Here is a 16049-nt window from a genome sequence, read left to right as displayed (position 1 = left end):
GCGCAGCAGAGCAGTAATTCACTGAATTTCAAGCGCTGGTGGCTGAATGCAGTTAGTACAATGTAATTTACACTCAGGGAGTAGCTCATACACCTGGAAGGATCTAAACCATTGACTACTTAATTGACATGATTTTTTAAAGAGAGATGGAGCACCCTAATATTTACGTGAAAGGAAAATTGGAATTAAATTACCTCTTCAAGGTCGGAGAAAAAATTAATTGCTGAAATAAGACTTGAAATTTTGTTTTCATTCTCTATGTTTCACTTAGAAAAAAAATCATTATTGTGGTGTGAACATATGTAAGTGTAATTCTGGACTTTGTTTAGGTTGCACTTTCAAAATATACAGGTTAATATAACATTCAGCCCTAAAATTATACAGTACATTTGTCATTTATAAAAGGGTCAAATAATAAAGTCAGCAAGTTATGCAAATACCACAGTCAAATTACCCTTGAACAAACTCTTTGGAGGTGCTACAAAAGAGACATGTATATTCCCTCTTAAGAATCCAACACCTAATCAGGTTCGATATTAGAAAATATTATTCTTCTCTTGAAAACTAGGTAAAACACTAGGCTTAATTTTAGGAACTGTGAAAAGTGAATCACTTATAACACTAGACTTATGCTCAGTGTGGTATGTTCAACTTTGAGGATCAAGTTAGGGAAGGGTGATCAGAAGAAAGCCATTCCAACTAGATTCCAAGGAGATGTGGGGCAAATGAAAGGTTTCACTTTTATCAGAATGGCACCAAACTTTGCCATGAAAACAAAGGAGGAAACAATTGAGGTTTTACACATCTTAAAGCCTGAGTGTGTGCTGCAGTGACAGTATAAACTAGCTGGGAGCCACAGACATATATGGAGCCCACACTCACCCAGCAGCTATTTCCGAAAGCCTTGACTGTGGACTCGCAGATCAGGTTAAGGAAAACGCTAGAGACCTGACCACCATCCTTTGTGGAACACTGAAACAGAACCCTGTCTACTCCTTAGCTTCTTTTCTCATGTGATCATAAAGCCATATTCTACTGTTGGTGAAACAAGAAACACTCCTGTCCTGGATCACTTACAAAGATACACTGCTGCTGGGGATGGGGGGAGAGTAGAAGCAAAATCCATCTGCTCTTGAAGGAGGGGAAGGAAAGACCCCTACCTCACCACAGGTCTTTCAGCAAATAACCAGCTAGTAAGGCACTTAACACTTGAGAGGGACAGAAAACTCTATTTCAAGGCAAAGGTTCTCTGAGAAGATTAGAAGAAAAAGCTACCTGACCCAATGAGAGAGGCAGAAAAACCAATCAGAACAATCACTCTGTACTGATGTAAATCAGAAGATTGTTGCAACTAGGAAAGGGGCAGGACACTCAATCCCACAAAGGATCTCCACATACATGAGGCAGATTTAATGTTCCAGGGTTTGAAGGATGTGCAGAAACACTGACAAAGCTCCAAACCAACACACAGGCACACAGGGATTTCCTAAAACTGAGCTGGGGAGGATAATTCAAAAAATTAGAAATATAAGAAAAGAAAAAAAAGTGTGCCGCTGGAGAAAGGACAAATGCATAGAATAGAGAGAAAAGCCCTCTGGGTCGTCAGACCCTACATAATTCAGAAGTAGCACCCAAGGTTAACCGAGTGTTAGACATATCAGAAAAGCTTTTTAACTTATATAGTCATGATTAAGATGCTAAAAAATCCTGTGAAAAAGTTGGAAATAGATGTGGACAGTTGGGAAATTTTAGTGAAACACTGGAAATTCTAACAAGGGGTTAAATATGAATGCCAAATTATATACAATCTATTACATAAAGCAGATTTATAGAAGATAGCACAGGTAAAGAATTATTTCAAAAGGTTTATCAGTAGACTCAAAGGTTTATCAAAATCCTCAGAGTCAAAAAAATAAAATAAAATAAATCAACAGAGATTAATGACAAACTTTAAAACAAAGGCACAAAAGAGTACACAAAGGTGAACAAGAAATCCAGGAACGGTGGGGAAATATTACCTATATTTATCTGCCAAATAGAGAAGGAAAGAAAGGAAATATAGAATTATTTGAAGACATAATGCCTATCAAGTTTCCAAATTTAGTACAGGACAACAGTGCATGGATAAGAATCTCAAGAACCCCAAGCAATGAATATTTTTATTTTATTTATTTATTTTTCAATATATGAAATTTATTGTCAAATTGGTTTCCATATAACACCCAGTGCTCATCCCAAAAGGTGCCCTCCTCAATACCCATCACCCACCCTCCCCTCCCTCCCACCCCCCATCAACCCTCAGTTTGTTCTCAGTTTTTAAGAGTCTCTTATGCTTTGGCTCTCTCCCATTCTAACCTCTTTTTTTTTTTTGCTTCCCCTCCCCCATGGGTTTCTGTTAAGTTTCTCAGGATCCACATAAGAGTGAAAACATATGGTATCTGTCTTTTTCTGTACGGCTTATTTCACTTAGCATAACACTCTCCGGTTCCATCCACATTGTTACAAAGGGCCATATTTCATTCTTTCTCAAGCAATATTTTTAAAAAAATCACACCGGAGTCAAGCTGCTGAAAACTATAAGAAAAAATAAATAAATAAAGCAGTCAAAAGAAAAAAAAGGAACTTTATACACAGAGAAACAGATCTGAGTCAACAGCAATTTTTCATATGAAATTTTGGAAGCCAGAAAACAATGGAAGGATTCCTTTAACATACTAAAAGTAAAAATTGTGAACCCAGAATTACATATTCACTTAAAATATCTTTTAAAATCATGACAAAATATGAGTTTTTTCATAGAAAAAAACTTTGGAAAATCCATTGCCAGCAAACCCATAATTGAAACATTTTAAACAATGTTTATTAGGCAGAAGGAAAATTATATTAGATGGAAATGTGGTTCTACATAAATAAAGCAAGCTGAAAATTTGAAGAAAATAATGGTAGATATAAAAGAGTCATTTCATTTAGTTCTGATATATTTAAAAGATAATACACTATCTAACCAAAATGGTATAAACATAAAACAGTTAAAAATCTTACTAACGTAATGTGGGGGTGACAGCATATGTGAGGATGTGAGAGATGAGATCATGGTATAATGTATTCTACTACAAGTTAAAGGGTATACTACTTTTAGACAGACTGATACATTACGGAGAGTATATTGTAATACCTAGAGTAAACAATTGAAAAAAAAACAACTTTAAATAATGACCCACTAGTGGAGATAAAAGGCAACAAAACAAAGATGTGCAGGAGTAAAGTAAAACAAAGAACAAGATGGTATACGTAATCTCAATCATATTTACAACTAAATTAAACGTTAATAGACTAAATGTCACTATTTGGAGGCAGAAATGGCCAAATTGGATTAAAAAAAAACAAAAACAAAAACCTCATTCCTCAAGGAAAACTTTTTAACTATCAAGTTATAGATGAAGTAAAAGAAAAATAAAGGAATAGATGTACCATATAAATACTAACCAAAAGAAACCATCATTATTTATATGAGAATAGACCTCCAGACAAGGAATATTATCAGGGTGAATGAGGAATGTAACATATTAATCAAATGGTCAATTTGCCAAGTGTGCATAATAATTCCCATTCTTGCTTTAAGCTGATACACCACATTGCTGTGTGTATATTTCACCCTCTACCTATTTCAGTCCCATCTTGTTTCGAACTTGCCATTTCTAATCTATTATATTTCCTATTGTTTTATACATGCACACACACACAAGGTGACAATTTAAACAAAAAATGCTTTCATTTAAAGTAGTATTTCTCAGGGGCGCCTGGGTGGTGCAGTCGGTTAAGCGTCTGACTTCAGCCAGGTCACGATCTCGCAGTCCGTGAGTTCGAGCTCTGCGTCGGGCTCTGGGCGGATGGCTCAGAGCCTGGAGCCTGTTTCCGATTCTGTGTCTCCCTCTCTCTCTGCCCCTCCCCCGTTCATGCTCTGTCTCTCTCTGTCCCAAAAATAAATAAACGTTGAAAAAAAAATTAAAGTAGTATTTCTCAAACTTTTCATTTTCATACCTGTATCTGCTTTAAGATTCCTCATTGCATGATTGAGGGGTGCCTGGGTGGCTCAGTCAGTTAAGTGTCCGACTCTTGATTTGGGCTCAGATCATGATCTCATGGTTCAAGCCCTGCATCATAGGATCAAGTTCCTGCTTGGGACTCTCTCTCTCACTCTCTCTCTGCCCCTCCTGTGTGTGCTCTCACTCTCTCAAAATAAATCAATAAAAACTTAAAAAAAAAAGATTCTTACTATTAATGGCTCATTGTGGCTGTGAATTTTAGTAATGGGAAAAGTTAGAGGACATTTGTGGTTATAATAATTTTCCTGGGAATGATATCCTTCACTTCTCACTCATTGTTACATACCAAATCCTTAATAAATCACTTGTTAAGTGCTTCTAAATGCTTCTAAAAATTGAGAATAAGTCCTTCCACAATTTGGTTAGTTTTTACTTTAGCTCAGTCCCTTGAACATAGAAACTATTAAATAAATAACCATTTAATAGTAGCTATTAAAAAAACAATAACAAGCAAACGATGAATGCTGTGAAGATGATTATTTTCAAGACTTACTCATAGAAGCACAAGGATCGCCAGGAGAGATATGGCAATGCCTTAAATATTACCTCGGGATTTTGAAGGTTATAACTGAAATTATAATTTCAAAGGGATAATAAAATAAAAAATTAAGCTGGGTATTGAAAACATTATTTCATCATTTCTAATTCAATATTTGATGTAATAAAATTTACTAGACCATTAGAATTTACAACATATCTTTACATATATTAACTCATATCAGTTAATACAAATGCTATATTATTAATCTTGGTTTATATTCAAAGAACATGAAGTTTAAGATATACATCATAATTCCTAACATCAAACAACAAATTCTGCTGGTGTGATCATAATGCTATTCAGGTAGATATAAGGCCAGTTCTTCATTTTTGTATCTACAACTTGAAAAAAAGTATAGGGCAGTTCTTAAAATATGGTCACGTTAAAATGTTACACATTCTAACACTTTGAAAAGAACATGTGTTTATTAAGACAAAGGCAGCTGTAAGAAGCATGTCAATCATTTGTCTTATGCTCATTAATCTGTCAGGGTTGTACTTACAAAAAGTTATAAAACCTTTTTCAAAAACAATTTACATTGATAAGTTGTTAAGAGTATAAAATAGAATATCAAAAATGTGCCAAAATGATTTTCCACATACGATGTTTTTATAAGTACTATATTTACAAATATATTGATTATCCTCTCTAAACAGCCCTCTGCCCTGCTTTGGGAAATATCTCCTTTTACACACCCTTCTATTAATGACAGCCTCATAGTTACTACCCACATAAACAGTAACAATCTTTGCCTCTCTTCAGTTGACTTAACCTTCATATAGATTGTGTATCCTTTTTTTTTTCTAGGGTATCTAATTAGACATTCCAGTCCATGACCACATCTTTTAATGATCTTATTCTTCCCACCACCTCAGTACTTAGTGACCTCATGTTTTACCTAAAATGATCTCTGCTTCAATTGTTCTGCTTATCAGAATCCAAAACCACCTCTTCTGTTACGCTCTGAAAATAACAGACTCTCCTAGTTCATTGTAAAACCACTTAGAACGTCATTCTTCACATTCTTCCTTCTATTCATCAACTACTTTCAAATTCCTAACTCATTGCATTCTAGCTTCTGCTTTACTACATTATTGAAATTAATTTTCTCAGGGTACTAATTTATTTCATAATTATCTCTGCATTGTTCATATCTCAAGGCATTGTGGAAAAAAAATCCAGACAAATGGAATGTCATTCATGAATACAGATCTGAAAAGTGGAGTTATATGAAAGATGGATAGTCTTTCATTTAAAAAAAAAGCTCATTTTAAAATGTTGTTTCCAAATGTGAAACTATATGTTTAAATTACTATAGACTGAATCTTATTTTTTTATCCTATTGTTTACGAGGAAAGAAAAAAAAAGGATGGCAGTGAAGATTCAATGATCATTATTTAAGAGGAGTCAAGATATCCTAATACAACAAGAATAAAAAATGATCAAATGTGTGAAACTTAATTCAGAGGGCAAATAATATAGTAACTTAAGCAAATACAAAGATATTTAGAAATGGTTTGAGTTGGCCCAATTTCACTTGGAGAAAGCTGTGTCAACAGAGGAACTAAAAGCACAGTCCAGTTGTTTCTATAAATGTTTAAATATATAGAATGTATACCACGTAGGTTAAAGAATGAAATCTTCCAGAAGAATGAAAGATGAATAATATCAATTTTTAATTATGGCTCCAGCTGGAATAGTGGTTCACCAAATGTGGTTGCATATCCTGAGGGGTGAAAAAGACAATCAGCCCATAGAAGTAGGAAAAAATTCATTTAAATTTCTATTTTTTTCTACATGGGAATTTAAAAAAAGAGCAAGTCCACCTTATTATTAGCTAAACAAGACACCTAAAATATATATTTATCTATGCCTATATATCCATTTATATACTGATATTAATATCTATATGTTTATCTATCATCTAACTTTCTAAAATATAACTAATTCTTCAGTGAATAGTGGTTGTCATTATCATCCTTATTTTCTCATAGATTTCAGAGATATATGAAAATTTATAGTTTATCTATAAGTGGGCACAAGGGATATGTAGATTATATTATATTGTTGTCCATAAATTTAAAAGGATTTTTTCAAGAAATAATAATTAAGAACAGTAAGATTGGAAACACAGCAGGTAAGTGAAGACCTGAGCTTCTGTACTTATATGTACATTCTCTTTGTCAGCTCATGACAAGGGAAAAATTGTGACTATATATTTAACAATAAAGCAATAAAAATTTAATTTTGGAAAAAAGGCTATTTAAAAACTTGCATTCTTCTTAAGAGTGATAAACTCTTCATTAGCGTGTGTTAGCTTAGTAGGGAAATTTCATTATTTTTTATTCTTATTTTGTTTTGTAAGATATATGGCATTTCAATATAAGTACAGGCATATGATTTACCATCCAGGTATTTCACATGTGTTTCTAAACCTGAAGACATTTCGCTGATAAGTGAGTGATATAAATATTGGGGGATATTTCCTAAAGGATTATTTTTATGATTGACAAATGTGTAAGATTTTCTGAAAAATTCAAAGTAATGGATGAGAAGTTTTAACCTTGCTTTTCATTGCTGACAGAGGCAGTTGGAAACCAATAACTAACACAGCTACAGATATAATAGATTTGATTAGTAAAAGATATATAAATATAATGGAGATGTTATAGCACAGTCAAGAATTTTTAAATTATTTAGTTGAAATTGAATGCCTGTTGTTTCAAATTTATAGCCTGGCATTTAGGATGCACACTGAACTGAAGGATGGATGATTCATCAATATTGTTTCTGTCTATAATAAGATATTTAACTTGAATCCTCTGAATTACAGAGCGGTGAGTCCCACATATTAAGCAAACTGTTGTAGTCTATAATTGAAGGTAGAGCCATGAAGTCAAAGGAAGCATTCATTAAAAGACAAGGAAAGTGTCTTATTGAGAGAAAATCACTTTTTGGTATTGTCAACAAGCTCATATATTTGTTACCAAAAATTGAAGTATAGCATGACAATTCGTATCCAATATTCCCTCCTTTCTTCCTATTTTTGGTTGGGGAAGCAGTGCTCAGCTAAATAATGATTTACCAAGGTTCCCTGTAGTTAGCGACGTCTATTCTGTTTTAACCAATGAAATGTAAGTGGAATACTGCCAAGTAACTGGGGGAAATATTTGTGAGATAACTTGGGGTTGAGACAACACTATGGTTCTAAATTAAAGGCAGGGGAGAACGAAAACTATTTTACTGATAATCATATTTTATAAAAGGTTATAGATGTGTCCGGTACTGTTCTTATGTTCTTTTTTTCTGTATTTTCTTGGAATAAGAATCTATAGATTTTGGGGTACCTGGGTGGCTCGGTCGGTTAAATGGCTGACTTGGGCTCAGGTCATGATCTCATGGCTGGTGAGTTCCAGCCCCGAGTCGGACTCTGTGCTGACAGCTCAGAGCCTGGAACCTGCTTTGGATTCTGTGTCTCCCTGTCTCTCTGCCCCTTCCCCACTCACACTCTGTCTTTCTCTCTCAAAAATAAATAAACATTTTAAAAAATTTAGATAAAAAATAATCTATAGATTTAGCAAACTTCAGTACATTCAAAAGACAACACAAATGAAGAATAAAGTCCATATTCTAAGATTGGGAGAATGGAAAGACGGAAATAAACTGGTTATTAGAAAGATTTTTGACAGCTACCAATTCCAGCTTCCATATATTTATACTGTGATATGAGATACAAAATAAACCTCTTATCACTCTGGTTGACTAAAAGTTTAGCTTCCATTACTTGCAGCTGATTATATTCATGTATGTAATAAAAATTGGTATCATAGGCACTACCTGGGAAATATTTAAATATTCAAAGAATATTCAATTTGGTTTCAGTTCTCCAATTTCTACACATTCCTATACAACATATGCTCTAAATTGAACTGTCTAACTCTTCTCATTTAATATCTTCTTTCTCACACACAATCTAGGATAAATGTCATATTCAGTATAAATCCGTTCTTGATATTTTCTTCCAAGACACAATCATTTTTCTTGGTTGATCATTTTTATTGTTGTTATTATTTAATGTTTATTGTGTTGTGTTCTAATTTGGTCCTTTCTTCTGAAGCTCCTGAAAGATAAGGCTTTGTATTTGCATATAACTTTGTTACAAACTCATAGTAGTTGTAAGAAAATGTTAAATGAATAAAAGAATAGCACTTTCATAATCCTTTTTCCAGAGAGAGCTTTTGGTTATTTTTTTTTCTTAACTGTGAATGTGTTTAATTGAAAGAAAGAATTAGAAAAGCATCCAGGAAAAATCTGAGATCAAAAGGACAAAGAACAAAAGAAGTCAATTGCTAAAGGGCTTTTATATCCTCTATACATTTTTGTTTAACAAACAGTTACCTAGCAATGATATGACAGTTTTATCAGAGCTTTACAAATATTAACTCATCTGGGGCACCTAGATGGCTCAGTCAGTTGAGCGTCTGACTTCAGCTCAGGTCATGATCTCACAGTTTATGAGTTGGAGCCCTGCATTGGGCTCTCCGCGCTCAGCTCAGCACAGAGCCTGCTTGGGATACTCTGTCCTGCTCTCTTTCTGCCCCTCCCCCGCTGGTTCTCGCGCTCTCTCTCTACCAAAATAAATAAACTTGAAAAACAAAAAACAAAAATTAACTCATGTAATGTTTGTAATAACCTTATGATATATGCACTAATTTCACCAATTTTCAGAAGGCAGGATAACGGAACAAGAAAGGGGATACATAATTTTAGATGTGGTGTTTTATCAGCATGAGTTTACATACCAAAAATACTAAATCAATATGTAATTTGTCCAGCTCCTTGCTTGATTAGTTGACTACAAACACTCTAATGGGATTTCCTAATGAAGCTGAGGTATCAAACATTACCTGTTTTTTTTTTTTTTTATATTTTAAATTTTCTGACAGGATCTTTTAATATAAAACAGAGAAAAAAACACATCTCAACTCTTCAATCTGCCAGTATGCCTTGATTTGTCCAAGATGCATGCTAGACTGTAAGACTAAGTAGCAGACTCTTTAGATGCATTTGGTTGGGAGAAATAGAAAAAGCAGATGTTAGGTAAGTCCAGGCAAGCCCCAAAGCTAAGATACATCCTTAAACACTAGAGCAGTCCTTGTCTTTTCAGATCCTCATATGTCTTCTTATTCACAATGTTCCACTGTGAATTCTTCCTCAGTGTCAGGCTGCCATCATTCTAATGCCTTCTTCAGTTTCAGTGTGGCCCACAAGGAGACATCGTCTTCAATCTGTGTCACATCAGCAAAGGGGACAATGTTTGGGATGCCCAAGCACCTCATGCCTTGAGCACGACACCAGTCAGCACGGTGCTGCTAGAAGGCCTCGGGACCTCGGTAGGTGTAATTTCCACAAAACTCGAGGTCGTAGTTTAGACCATGAACCTAATACAACCAGTAGGAAATGGGTTTTCCATGCCAGCCAAGAGGCAGGTTTTGGGGGCTGGAAATGATCTCATTCTCTTTGTCTTCACTTTCATCCTCACTGATATACTTTTCCTTTTTACTTCTCAATCTTCCCCATCTTTGCCTGTTTGTTATGTACGTTTTCATGAATGAGATGTCACTGTTCCCCAACAATCTCTACGTATTTGTAGATCTGGGCTTCTAGGACGGCAGTGTCTTTGTCCTTCTCAGTATCTCATTTGGTGCCTTTTGACTTGGGATTTTTGCCAAACAGAGAGGTGTCAAGTGACTCCAAGGGCTTTCATCTGGTGTGGAATAGCCTCTGGCCATGCTCTTCTTAGGTCCCACCATACTTCAAGCCTAAAGCTTAAAGAGAATGCAGAAAGGTCACAATAGGTTCCAGCATGGGTCAGGGCACTGCTTATCTCTTTTGGCCATTCAGGGAAGGTACCATTCTCTCACTTCTCAAACTTACTCCAAAACTTTGTTCTGATCTTCGAGGGGCTTCACTCAGTCTGTATAATCTTGAAGGTACACAGGCAACATTTCAAAGTATCTCTTATATTCAGTATTCTTCCTTTATTTAGAAATGTCAAACAACTGGACAAAGATTGACAGGTACATGATAATCCAGCTTTTCCGAGGGCTTCAGGTTAATGCCTTTGAGATAACAGTCATGGAGGTCAAGGTAACCACAGCATCCCTTTTCATCTGTGAACTCCACCAACCTTCCTGCTTCTTCACCTGGATTCTCTCCAGCCTTCAGAAGCTCCTCAAACTCCACTGACATTGGCACACAGATCTCATTTGGGTGTTTCTGGTGAAAATTTTTCATTTGCTTGAGTCTATTATAAAATTTGGCAGATTCATTGGGTCTTGAAATGGCATTGAATTTCTCCTTTCTTAACCCACCTTCTCATACATTTCCTGCAGGTTCCCACTGACTTCCATATACCTATCTTGCATGGTCCTTGTGTGATGGTCAGAATTCATCTGGTCCCAGACCGTGAACTTCTTAGTGAGCATCTGTTTGGCTAGTGTGTCCATAAGCTGCTCCTTGTCCTAATAATACCACTACTGCTGCTGCAGAATTGTCTTCATTTTTCGTCCAGCCCTGCACCTCCTTTCAGACCACCAACATGGCTCAGACAACTAAACATTACCTATTTTATTTATCATTTTTTAAAGTTTATTTATTTGTTTTGAGAAAGCAAGGCTGAGAGCGAGAGAGAGAGAGAGAGAGAGAGAGAGAGGGAGAGAATCCCAAGCAGGCTTCACGCTGTTAGTGCAGAGCCCCACTCGGGATCCAAACTATGGGCTAAGTCAAAATTAAGAGTAGGAAGCTTAGCTGACTGAGCCATCCAGGGTGTCCCTAAACATTACTTATTCAGAGAAAATGGCTTATACAATGGGAAGGTGGAGGGAATTTATCATGTGATCTTATCATATACCTGTAAATATCTCCTCAAAGACACCTGGACCATGTTATTGAGAAACTTTTGAGGAAAGCACTAGCAATGAAATTTCGACCTACAGAAGACTGAAATAAGGCAGAAGATGCTACCATTTATATCCACTCCTTGACTTTATTAGAAATGGTATGCTATGAGATTGCAAGAAGCCATATAGTAGCATATAATTTCCAGAGATAAATCAGGTCTCAGGTTTAAAAAACAGAGATTTGTGGCTGTGGTTAAGTGATGCTGAGGTATAAATAACCAAAATAATTAGACAATGCACTTAGGGATCATTTCATTTATACAGAGAAAACTAGATGTCTTTCAAACAGATATAGTTTTGTTGCCATGAGAATTAATAATCCATCCTCCAATTCCCGAACATGAGTAAGCACACAGATTCATCACCTTTTTTTTCAATATTTATTTATTTTTGGGAGAGCACAAGCAGTCAAGGGGCAGAGAGAGGAGGACAGAGGATCTGAAGTGAGCTCTTGCTGACAGGTTGATAACAGTGAGCCTAATGTGAGGATTGAACTCACTAACCTTGAGATCATGACCTGAGCTGAAGTCAGATGCTCAACCAACTGAGCCACCCAGGTCCTCCAGATTCATCACCTCTTAAGAGAAAGTCATATGATCTCCAGAAAAGATTTTCCAATCACACTACAAATATGCACATATTATAAATCTCATTCCTAACCTTTCCTAAAAGGACCAAAGAATCTTTGGGTAACAGGGCTTTAGAGAAAGAGAAATAAACCAATTTTAGAATTTTTTGGATATTGCTCTAAACTGATAATTTTTTTCTCAAATACAGAGTGCCACTGAGGTCTGCTGGTTAGTTTTAGAGGTCATGGGGATCAGGTAGTAGGTGTAATTTTTCTCAAGAGTGTCTTAACAGTGATATCAGTGCATATAAATTCATCTTACATATGTATTACAGTCAGTGAATGCAGGTTTAGACCAGATATACTTAGAAACTGTCAGAATCATCCAATCTGATACCTAAAACTTTGAAGGAAATTTATTATGGAAGAAAAGGCCAAGTACATAGACCAAATGTCAGAGTTTTAACTTCACACCAAAGTTTAAATCAAAAGTAATACTATATTTGTAACTGAATGGCAAAGTTTAGTACAACCATTAAAAACCTAAAGATTCTAACCACAGCCCCTTTGAATTTGCTTATTTGGCCTTTACAGAGCACAATTTTGTGTGTGTGCATGTGTGTGTGTGTGTGTGTGTGTGTGTGTGTGTGTGCGTGTGTGTATGTGTAGATATATACTCTGCTTTAAAAAAAAGTTTTCAGATCACTTCATGTAAAATGGAGTACATAAATGTAGTATTTTAAAACTCCTTTTAAGATTGCCTTTCCAAGAAGCTAAGGAAAAAATTATCAAGGTTTCAAAAATAAAAATATATTCCCAAGAAAGAGTTTTAGTAAGAAAATAGCATAAAGATAATATATAAAAATGATACAACACAGAATGGTTTCGAGGTAAGAAATTAATATAAAATCCTGGGATTCCGGACAGAAAATGGATTTTGCTTTAAGTGAAATATGTATGTTTTATATTAAATACTAAAGATACATCTATTCTCCTTATAGAAAGAAAGTAACTAAAGTTTAATGGGGGAAGTAGATACAATGTAAAAATCTTTGGTTAAATGGCAAATACCACATACATTAAACAAAAAGTTAAAAATAAATTTAAGGTGGTTCTAGCATTCTCCCTGTGTATAGCATGCACAAAGGATAAGTTGAAAAGAAATATTTTTTGAACAGGAGAAACAAATGTTACACTCTACAATGCAGAAACATTATCAATCATTGAAAAGATTTAGTATAAGCAAAAGATATTCCAGTAATCATCATGTGAAATAGTGTAAGAAATTCATTATTCTTAACTTTCAGTCATAAATTTACCTTATGCAGCCAAGGGACAATACTGTCATGGAATTCTTTTGAGATCATTGCTCTCTCAAAATATGGTAGATAAAATAATAACTTCTTTTCATTTTATAAAAGATAGGATTACAATTGCAAAAAATATGCAAATAATTTTTTAAAAAATCATGAAAAAATACTGCAAGATTCCCTGTATTGCATTTGTTGTTCTCTGACTGACTTACTTCACTTAGCATTATACTCTCTAGCTCTATCCATGTTGCTGCAAAAGGTAATATTTCACTCTTTTTAATGGCTGAATAATATTCCATTGTACATGTGTATCACATTTCTTTATCCATTCACCTATTGACAGACACTTGAAATGCTTCCATAATTTGGCTATTATAAATAATGCTGCTATAAACATAAGGGTGCATGTATCTCCTTGAATTTCTACTTTTGTGCTTTTTGCATAAATCCTCATCAGTGCAATTCTTGAATCATAGGGTTATTCTGTTTTTAACTTTTTGAGAAACTTCCATACTGTTTTCTGCAGTTGTTGCACCAATTTGTATTCCCACCAAAAGTGCAAGAGGATTCCCTTTTCTCCACATCCTTGCCCACACTTGTTTCTTGTCTTTTATTTTAGCCATTGTGACAGGCGTGAGGTGACATGTCATTGTAGTTTTGATTTTCATTTCCCTGAAAATGAGTGATATTGAACATAATGTGTCTGTTGGTCATATGCATGTCTTCTTTGGAGAAATGTCTGTGCCATCTGCCCATTTTTTAATTGGAGTATTTGGTTTTTGGGCTTTGAGTTGTAACTGTTCTATATATACTGGATATTAACCCTTTATCAAACATGTCACTTGATAATATCTTCTACTCCATAGTTTGCCTTTTAGTTCTGTTGATTATTCCCTTCACTGTGCACTTTTTATTTTGATGTAGTCTGAATAGTTTATTTTGCTTTTATTTCCCTTGCCTTGGGAGACATATCTAGAAAAATGTTGCTATGGCAATGTCAGAGTGATTCTGCCTGTGCTCTCTTCGAGAATTTTTATGGTTTCTGGTCTCACGTGTAAGTCGTAATGCATTTTGAGAGTTTTGTATGTGTGAGTGTGTGTGTGTGTGTGTGTGTGTGTGTGTGTGTGTGTGTGTGTATGCTGAAAGAAAGTGGTTCTTTTACATGTATCTGTATAGTTTTCTCAACACCATTTGTTGAAGAGACTATCTTTTTCCCAATGCATATTCATTCCTCATTTGTTGAAAATTAATAACCATATACTTGTTGATTTATTTCTGGATTTTCTGTTCTATTCCTTTGATCCATGTGTTATTTTTATGACAGTACCATACTGTTTTAATTAGTATCACTTTGTAATATAACTTGAAATCTGAAATTATGTCTGAAATCTGATACCTCCAGTTTTGTTTTTCTTTTTCAAGATTGCTTTGGCTATTCAAGATCTTTTATGGTTCCATACAAGTTTGAGGGTTGTTTGTTCCAGTTCTGTAAAAAATACTGTTGGTATTTTGATAAATATTGCATTACATCTGAGAGTTGCATTGGGTAGTATTGACATTTTAACAATATTTGTTCTTCTAATCCATGAGCATGGAATGTCTTTCCAATTCTTTGCATCATCTTCAATTTTTTATTCAGTGTTTTATTGTTTTTGGAGGATGAAAAGGAACATTACAAAACAAATATTTGTCAATGACTAACAGCTTCAATAAAGCAAATAATTTTTTTGAAATATAGAAAATATTCAAACTGATGTAAGAAGTAGAAGCCTTAAGGGGAGCCTGGGTGGCTCAATTGGTTAAGCATCCAACTTTGGCTCAGGTCATGATCTGGAGGTCTGTGAGTTTGAGCATGGCCTCCAGCTCTGTGCTGATAGCTGAGAGCCTGGAGCCTGCCTAGGAATCTGTGTCTCCCTCTCTTTCTGTCTTTCCCCTGCTCATGCTCTGTCTCCCTCTCTCTCTCAAAAATAAAATAATAAAAAAAATAATAAAAAGAAGTAGAAGTCTTAAAAGATATATATATATATATATATATATATATATATATATATATATTATATTATATATATAATTGGAGTGTTTCTAAATCAAAAGATAGTTTATGTTAAATTATAAGAGGAAACTTTCTTTATGTGGGAGGATTATGGAATGATCATTTGAAGACATGATCTTGATGATGAGGAAGGAAAGAAAAAAGACAGAAAAGAACATTTTATGTTACAGGGGCAATATGTGTAAAGGTTCCTCTGTAGAAAAATCTTTCTTGACTTTGAAGAATTGAAAGAATTTCAGTGATTTTGGAGTGCAATGCATAAGAGGCCCAGTGAGGTGGGAGGTGATTTCTAGTGGTCAATAGGGCATTATGAAACTCATAGATTAAAAAATGCATTTAATAAACTGTTCTGTCTTTAATGCATTATTTATTACAAATTATAAATAGGATATATAAATGTAATATTTTGAACCTTCATGTCTTTTTTCAAAAGTCATCTTCTCATTAAAGATCATCCCTGTTGCTATCTGATAATATTTTATTCCTTCAACCTCTGCATTTTGAAA

General features: G+C 34.7%; 1 pseudogene; it reads right to left on the bottom strand.

The window, feature by feature from the left end:
* Positions 1-9706: 9706 nt before the first annotated feature.
* LOC106967488 (splicing factor 3A subunit 3-like) lies at positions 9707-11210 on the bottom strand (annotated as a pseudogene).
* Between the last annotated feature and the right edge of the window lie 4839 nt (positions 11211-16049).

The sequence above is a fragment of the Acinonyx jubatus genome, chromosome B1 (assembly GCF_027475565.1).
Source record: "Acinonyx jubatus isolate Ajub_Pintada_27869175 chromosome B1, VMU_Ajub_asm_v1.0, whole genome shotgun sequence".
In the NCBI taxonomy this organism is placed as follows: Eukaryota; Metazoa; Chordata; class Mammalia; order Carnivora; family Felidae; genus Acinonyx; species Acinonyx jubatus.
The sequence above is the reverse complement of the archived record's forward strand: the minus strand, read 5'-3'. Positions and strand labels throughout refer to the sequence as shown.